The sequence below is a fragment of the Rhinopithecus roxellana genome, chromosome 11 (assembly GCF_007565055.1).
Source record: "Rhinopithecus roxellana isolate Shanxi Qingling chromosome 11, ASM756505v1, whole genome shotgun sequence".
NCBI lineage: Eukaryota > Metazoa > Chordata > Mammalia > Primates > Cercopithecidae > Rhinopithecus > Rhinopithecus roxellana.
Window position 1 is genome coordinate 40,809,516 of NC_044559.1, and position 8,886 is coordinate 40,818,401.

Consider the following 8,886-nt stretch of genomic DNA (forward strand, 5'->3'; position numbering starts at 1 on the left):
TGGCCCTGCCAATGCCTTGATTTCAGACCTCTAGCCTCCAGAATTGTGAGATAATAGATTTCTATTGTTTTCAGCCACCCAGTTTGTGGCATCTGGTGATGGCAGCCCTAGAGAGCTGATACAGGGAGCAGTGCAGGGACAGGCACAGTGCTTGACAAGTGCTTGTGAATTTCGTACAGTAGCTGCAGGTCCAAAGAAGAGATCTCAAACCTGTGTTAGGATTATACAAGTGGTACAGTGTCAGCTGGGTGCAGTGGCTCACACTTGTAATTCCAGCACTTTGGGAGGCTGAGGCAGGTGGATTGCCTGAGCTTATGAGTTCGAGACCAGCCTGGCCAACATGGGAAAACCCCATCTCTACTAAAAATACACACAAAAAAAATTAGCAGGGTGTGGTGGCGTGTGCCTGTAATCCCAGCTACTTGGGAGGCTGAGGCAGGAGAATCACTTGACCCCGGGAGGTGGAGGTTGCAGTGAGTCAAGATCATACCAGTGCACTCCAGCCTGGGCAACAGAGTGAGACTCTGCCTCCAAAACAAAACAAAACAAAACAAAAAAAGAAAAACAAGTGGTGTGAATTATCTAGCACACACCCACAGAAATAGTTTCCTTCCCTTTCAAACATACTGCACGACAGCAACTACTGACCAAAATCCCTTGAGGAGATCTCTTGAGGGTATTCATCTGCACAAGTAACACGTACAAAGGGCTTTACAGCCAGAGAACTCATCACGAACTGAGAGGTGATTATTCTTCCTTCAGTGCAAAGAATCTTCTACATTCTGAAACATCAGGATAGCTGCTTAGGGGCATAAAGGCAGCTAGCTTTTGAGAAATTTTTCCATTTATGAGAAAGAAAATCATCATTTAGCAACAAGAACAGGAAGATAAGTATTGGAATCATAATGTTTTCTTAAATTTTTCAGACTTCAACTTGAAGTATGGAAGTATGACGCCCATGTTTAGTGTATGGTAGGCTTGTCTTTTCTGCCAAAAGGGATTGTATGAAGATTGGCAATGCAGATATTTGAAGCTGATTTTATTTGTTTGTTTGTTTTGAGGCAGGGTCTCCCTCTGTTGCCCAGGCTGGACTGCAGTGGCACTATCATAGGTGGCTATAGTCTTGAATTCCTGGGTTCAAGTAAGCCTCCCACCTCAGCCTCCCAAAGCAATGGGATTACAGGCATGAGCCACTTCACCTGGTCTGAAGCTGATTTTGAATGGAATAGCATTGTTCCCAGGTAGGGAGTTACATGAGAAGCTGAGTGGTGCAGTAGAAATCATGCTGGGTTAGAGATTCTGATATTGGTTTCTATGAGGCCTGTTGTCAGAAATTTGTTGCCTGACTGTGGGCAAGTTGCTGCAACTTGCCAAGTCTTCATTAGGCTGGGTAAGTGACTGCTGGATTCTCTATCCTTCCCCCACTGAGTGGGAGGGGAGGATATTAGCCCCTGTAATGAGTGTCCTTCCAAAAGATATGTCCAAGTCATAATTCTCAGTACTTGTGAATGTGACTTTATTTGGAAGTAGAGTTTTTGAAGATGCAATTAATTTAAGGATCTTGGGATAAGATCACCCTGGATTAGGATGGGCCCTAAATCCAATGACCAGTGTCCTTTCAAGAGACAGAAAAGGGGAAGACACACAGAAACATGGGGAGGCCTGGCGTGGTGGCACAAGCCTATAATCCCAAAACTGTGGGAGGCAGAGGCAGGAGAATCACTTGAGGCCAGGAGTTCAAGACCAGCCTGGGCAACATAGCAAGACCCTGTCTGTATGAAAAAAAAAGAGTATATGTTAGGCTGGGCATGATACCCAATGCCTGTAATCCCAGCACTTTGGGAGGCTGAGATGGGTGGATTGCTTGAGTCCGGGAGTTTGAGAGCAGCCTAGACTATATGGCAAGATCCGGTCTCTATAAAGTATCCAAAAATTAGGCATGGTGGTGCATCCCTGTAGTCCAAGCTACTCTGGAGGCTGAGGTGAGAGGATCACTTGAACCCAGAAGGTTGAGGCTGCAGTGAGCCATGATCATGCTGTTGCACTCCAGCCAGGGCAACAAAGTGAGACCCTGTCTCAAAAAAAAGAAAAAAAAAAAAAAAAAGAAAATCACACACACACACACACACACACACACACAAATAAATAGAAACCCATGGAAGAAGGCCTAGTGAAGATTCATATGAGGGTGGAGTCAGAGACTGGAGTGATGCACTATAAGCCAACACACACCAAGGGTTGCGGGAGCCACCAGAAGGTAGGAGAGAGGCATGGAACAGATTTGCTCACAGAGTCTCCACGAGAAATTGACCCTGTCAACACCATGACTTTGGACTTGGCCTCCAGAACAGTAAGATAATCAATTTCTGTTGTTTTAAGCCACCAAGTTTGTGGTCAATTGTATGGCAGCTCTAGGAAACTCATATAGACCTCTACAGGTTAGGAGGGGGCACTGGCCCAGCAGGCCCTCTGACATGCTTTGGCTGTGTCCTCATCCAAATCTCATCTTGAATTCCCACGTGTTGTGGAAGGGACCTGATGGGAGATAACTGATTCATGGGGGCAGGTCTTTCCTGTGCTGTTCTTATGATAGTAAGTCTCACGAGATCTAATGGTTATTATAAGGGGGAGTTTCCCTGCACAAGCTCTCTCTTTGCCTGCTGCCATCCATGTAAGATGTGACTTTGCCCCTCTTTGCCTTCTGCCATGATTGTGAGGCTTCCCCATCCATGTGGAACTGTAGGTCCATTAAACTTCTTTCTTTTATAAATTGCCCAGTCTCAGGTAGGCCTTTATCAGCGGCGTGAAAACGGACTAACACACCGTCTCCACTAGGAACCCCCCAGGAATCATCACTGCGTCTGATGATGAGACGCCAGGGCTGCCCATCTTTGTCAGGCCAAACACATGGGATTCTGAAAGACGTTGTATTTGTTTCCTGTGGCTGCCATAACAAATTAGGACAAACTTGGTGGCTGAAAACAACACACTTTTATACTTTTAAAGTTCTGTAGCACAAAAGTCTAAAATCAGTCTCACTGGGCCAAAATCAAGGTGTTGGCAGTGCCTTTCTCCCTTCAGAGGCTCTAGGGGAGAATCAGTTTCTTGTCTCTTCCAGCGTCCAGTGGGGGCTGGCATTTCTTGGCTTGCTCATCTTTTTTTTTTTTTTTTTTTTTTTTGAGACAGAGTCTCACTCTGTCGTCCAGGCTGAAGTGCAGTGGCACGATCTCAGTTCACTGCAACCTCCGCCTCCCGGGTTCAAGTGATTCTCCTGCCTCAGCCTCTTGAGTAGCTGGGACTACAGGTGCATGCCACCACACCCGGCTAATTTTTTGTATTTTTAGTTGTGATGGGGTTTCACCATGTTGGCCAGATTGGTCTCAAACTCCTGACCTGGTGATACGCCCGCCTTGGCCTCCCAAAGTGCTGGGATTACAGGCGTGAGCCACTGCGCCCGGCCCAGTTTGCCCATCTTAAAGAAGAGCACCTTCAAATATCTCTTGGCTTTGTCTTCCTACACTTTCTCCCATGTGTGTAAAATCTCCCTCTGCCTCCTTAGACAGAGTCTTGCTCTTGTTGCCCAGTCTTGAGCGTAGTGGTGCGATCTCGGCTCACTGCTGCAACCCCTGACTCCTGGGTTCAAGCAATTTTCCTACCTCAGCCTCCCGAGTAGCTGGGATTACAGGCACCCATCACCACACCTGGCTATATTTGTGTATTTTTAGTACAGATGGGGTTTCACCATTTTGGCCAGGCTGGTCTTGAACTCCTAACCTCAGATGATCTACCTGGTTCGGCCTCCCAAAGTGCAGGGATTACAGGCATGAGCCACCATGCCCAGCCCTCTGCCACCTTCTTACATACACGTGATTGCATTTAGGGCCCACCTGGATATCCTAGGATAAGATCCTTAATCACATCTGCAAAGACCCTTTTTCCATATAGATAACGTTTACAGGATTCTGATATCATTGAGGGCCATTACTCAGCTGACTGCAGGGGGTTAGACATGATGGAAATGTCAGACAAGCGAGTGAAAGCCATCCCCGGATAGGAAGCTGCACCTTCATCCCACCATACCACTCAGGGTGAAAGTAATGTGGGGCAGGCCTCTCCGTTCAGGGCTTCAGAGATTATTCTGAAGATGTGCTTAGGCAAAGCTCCCAGCTCTCCAAGGTCCGTTTCTCCCTATGTAAAATGGAGATAAAATATAAAATTTTCTCTACAAGGTTGTTAGCAGAACTATTTGAAGTTTTTGAAAGGGTGTCTTAAACTATAGTGTTACAGAAATGTTTATACTTTTAAAAAATCTATATATGTAAAGTTTTCCTTCCCAAAATCATTATTTGACAAATTCCTAACATATGTGTGTGTGTATATGTATATGTGTGTATATATATGTATGTGGGTATATATATGTGTATATATATACCCACATACATATATATAATAGTAACAGAATTATATGTATTAAGAGAATATTCTGGCCCAGGCACGGGTGGCTCAGGCCTGTAATCCCAACACTTTGGGAGGCCGAGGTGGGTGGATCACAAGGTCAGGAGTTTGAGACCACCCTGACCAATATGGTGAAACCCTATCTCTACTAAAAATACAAAAATTAGCCGGGCGTGGTGGGGGCACCTGTAGTCTCAGCTACGCAGGAGGCCGAGGCAGAAGAATCATTTGAACCCAGGAGGCGGAGGTTGTAGTGAGCTGAGATGGCACCACTGCACTCCAGCCTGGGCGACAGAGCAAGACTCTGTCTCAAAAAACAAAACAAACAAACAAAAACAACAAAAAAAGAGAATATTCTGAATGGATACTATGTGTTTTCTCCAATTTTTTTTTTTGAGACAGAGTATTGCTTTATCACCCAGCCTGGAGTATAGTGGCGTAATCTCAGTTCACTACAAAATCCACCTCCAGGGGTCAAGTGATTCTCGTGTCTCAGCCTCCCAAGTAGCTGGGGTTACACGCATGCACCACCACGCCTGGTTAATTTTTGTATTTTCAGTAGAGACGGGGTTTCACCATGTTGGCCAGGCTGGCCTCCAACTCCTGGCCTCAAGTGATCTGCCTACGTCAGCCTCCTAAAGTGCTGGGATTACAGGCATGAGCCACCGCGCCTGGTTTTCCCCTAATTTTGGATTGTCTCCTGCTCTCCTTTAATTCCCCTCCCAGTACGAAATGTCCTAACCCCTACCTTGGAAATTCCAACCCTTCCCACAGGCTGGAACCTGCCTTCTATCTCCCCAAGTATCCCATAATCCCTACCACTACAGCTCTGATGGCTCTGGAGTTGGGGGGCAGTGAGCCTGGATTCCTATGAATTGGTGGAGGACTGTGATTCCTTGCTGCTTCCAGGCAGTGCCTTAACCAGCAGTGGCTGAGGCCAGGTTGGTCCTGAATCCCCCAAGGACAAGCACGCCTTGCCACTGAGTATTACATTTTTTCCTGAAACCACCCAGTCTAGCATCACACGATGAAAACACTCTCTGCCTATTAATAGTACTTTTGAATCTACTCCTGGAAAATCTATACCCTGGCATTACTGAATCAAAGATGCTTCCTAGCTCTATTTTCAATATAAGGGCTCCACATGAACTGGGAATAGCTCTGTCTGAGTCATTGGGATGAATGGTGCCATCTTTAAACATAGTTTCCCATCTCTAAATTTATCTCTAAAACAAATGTGTGTATGTGTGTGCGTGTGCTCATCCAGCTCCATAATTGTTATTGGATTAGAGAACTGGAGGGAGCAGAAAGTGTATCTGAGCTCAGAAGAGGAGGAGTGGCTAAAAGGACATGACAGAATGATCACAGAGGGGAGACAAGCCAAGAGAAGACAACGAACAGGCACAGATCCTCCTGGGATGTAGAAGCACAGAAAGTTCTTTGCTGCTAGCGATGGGGCAAGAACTGTGATGGCTGAAGCTTCTTCCAATAAGGAGGGTCCTCTTTAGAAAGGAGAGTACAAAATAGTGAATACAGAATTAGGGCTTTGGATGAAATCAAGGAGTCTTGAAGCTTAAGTTTCTTTTGCCCCAGGACAAATCCTCTGTCTCTGGCTGGGAATCAAGGCCAACATGCAACTTATAGTTACATAATTAACATCCATTACTTCTATATTCTGGTGATGTGAATTGAGCTAAAAACGTGAATCCCTTACATATATAAAATTAAAATGTGTTTAGTTTTACATATATATGTTACTATATATATTAAAAAATATATATTATATATGTTAGGAATTTGTCAAATAATGAGTGTAGAGGGGAAAACTTTACACATAAAATAGGTTTTTTTTTTTTTGAGACAGAGTCTCGCTCAGTCAGCCAGGCTGGAGTGCAATGGCATGATCATGGCTCATTGCAACCTCTGCCTCCTGAGCTCAAGTGATCTTCCCACCTCAGCCTCTTGGGTAGCTGGGACTATAGGTGCGCACCACCACACCCAGTTAACTTTTTCATATTTTTTGTAGAGATGGGGTCTTGCCATGTTGCCCAGGCTTGTCTTCAACTCCTGGACTCAAGTGATCCATTCGTGTCAGCCTCTCAAAGTGCTGGGATTATAGGCCTAAGCCACCGCGCCCAGCCATAAAATAGATTTTTAAAAAATATATGCAAAATAATGTTTTGATAACTCTTTAGAGTTTAAGACACCCTTTCAAAGAGATGACTTCATTTAGTTCTGATGACAACCTTGTGAAGAACATTTTATATCTTTTTTTTTTTTTTTTTTTTTTTTTGAGACGGAGTCTCGCTCTGTCACCCAGGCTGGAGTGCAGTGGCCGGGTCGCAGGATCGCAGCTCAGTGCAAGCTCCGCCTCCCAGGTTTACGCCATTCTCCCGGCTCAGCCTCCCGAATAGCTGGGACTACAGGCGCCCACCACCTCGCCCGGCTAGTTTTTTGTATTTTTTAGTAGAGACGGGGTTTCAAGAACATTTTATATCTTATCTCCATTTTGCCTAGGGGGAAACTGATCTAGGACAGCTGCGAGATTGGCCTTAGCACATCTGGCTGGTGAATAGGTGAGGTGGGTTGGGACCCCAGTGACACTTGCCAGTGTTGACTGGGGGGTATATACAATTGGCAGGCTGTTCTGCTTCCTAGGGCTGGGGGTGGGTAGAGGAGAACAAGAGAGCAGAGGCCACCGCAGCTGCCCCTTGGCACTCATTTCTTCCCTTGGATTTCTCAGCTCCAGGCTCCACAGGCAGAAGAATCAGTAATTCGCTCCAAATAGGAGCAAATGCGGGGGCGCGGGGCGGGGGGTGGGGGGAGGCTCTGGGGAATCACTTCAGATCCAATGCTTGTCCCTCTCCGCAGGCAGGCAGCAGCCCTGCAAACTTGCTGTCCTCCTCTGAACCAGACTGTCTAGTTCCAATTAGGAAATCACAAGGGAAAAAAAGTCCAGAGACCAGCCGGCAGCCTTTGAACGTACGGACCCTGCATCAAATTGTTTATAGGACACATTTTGTTCCCATTCAAAATAAAAACACTTGTTACTGAATCCCAAAGGGGAAATATGTTTATGCTGAGATGATGGGCTAGACTTGTTAATGTTTGAGCGTTTCTAGCCTTTCCTCTTCCCCCTGCCCCAGCCGCAGCTAGAGAGTTTTCTGGCTTAGCTTTGTGCTTTTTTCTCCCCCCTGCGCCCCGCCCCGCGCCCCCCCTCATCCTCTGGAGAAGGCCAGGCCTTGCCAGGGGAAATAGCCCTAAGTGGTTTCGTCAGATTTCACAACAAAGAACTGAAAAAGGTGCTGGAGGGAGAAAGCTTTCTTGAATTTTGAGAGGAGAGATATGGGAATATTTGTGCTAGATGAGGACAATGGTGAGAAGAAAAAAAAAGATGTAAAAGAAATTATACAGGGCTTTAGAATATTTGAGAAATACACACAAAGGATTTGAGTTTTCTCAAATTGTTTTTAATTGTATAGAATGAATTTTTTTTTTAACCTCAATGTTGCCTGGACTGAATCCCACGGATTGTAGCTTTATAAGCATCGTACCTACAAGTTAGAATCCCCACTCGATTAACTCAGAGAACAGCAATGAGAAAAGCCATGAGAAATGATGTGCCACTTGGGAGTAACTGAAATGTGAATATCTTGCAGGGTTTCAGAAGCAGCAACAGCACTCTAACCCTGAAATTAGAGTGAGGGCCAAATTTTCAAAATATATTTGCCACATTTTTGCAGTTGGTCTCTGGTTACCCATCAGAGTTAAAATCACCATCTTGGGAACTTGTAAATCACATTTCATGCTTCATTCGCTCCCCCCGCTGCCCCCGCCTCTATACCCCCATGGCTTTGCTTCTGTAGTCAGAAGCTGTCCAAACACCCCCACCTGCAACACACATCCCCTCACTGTACTTCTCAGTCTTGTTGGAGGATTGCTGTAAAATTGAAGGGAAAGAACAGCACTATTAGGAAAACCAAAACCCCATGTTTCCTTGTCACTAAGTGCAACTTTTATTAAATGGTGAAACGCTGTAGGATATTATTTTCTTTAACCAGGAGAAGTAACGATAGGTTCAAAATCCACTGGGCAGCTTTTAGGATGTACCAACTTTCTACCAGAGTAACATCCCCCTGTTGTTTTTCTGCGCAGTGCAAAGCATGATTTGAAAAATCTCTAACATGATTATCTAACAATGCATTTTTTTTTTGAGACTGAGTTTCTCTCTTGTTGCTTAGGCTGGAGTGCAATGGCATGATGTTGGCTCACTGCGACCTCTGCCTCCTGGGTTCAAGCAATTCTCCTGCCTCAGCCTCCTGAATAGCTGGGTTACAGGTGCGCTCCACCACGCTCAGCAATTTTTTTTTTTATTTTTAGTAGAGATGGGGTTTCTCCATGTTGGCCAGGCTGGTCTCAAACTCCTGACCT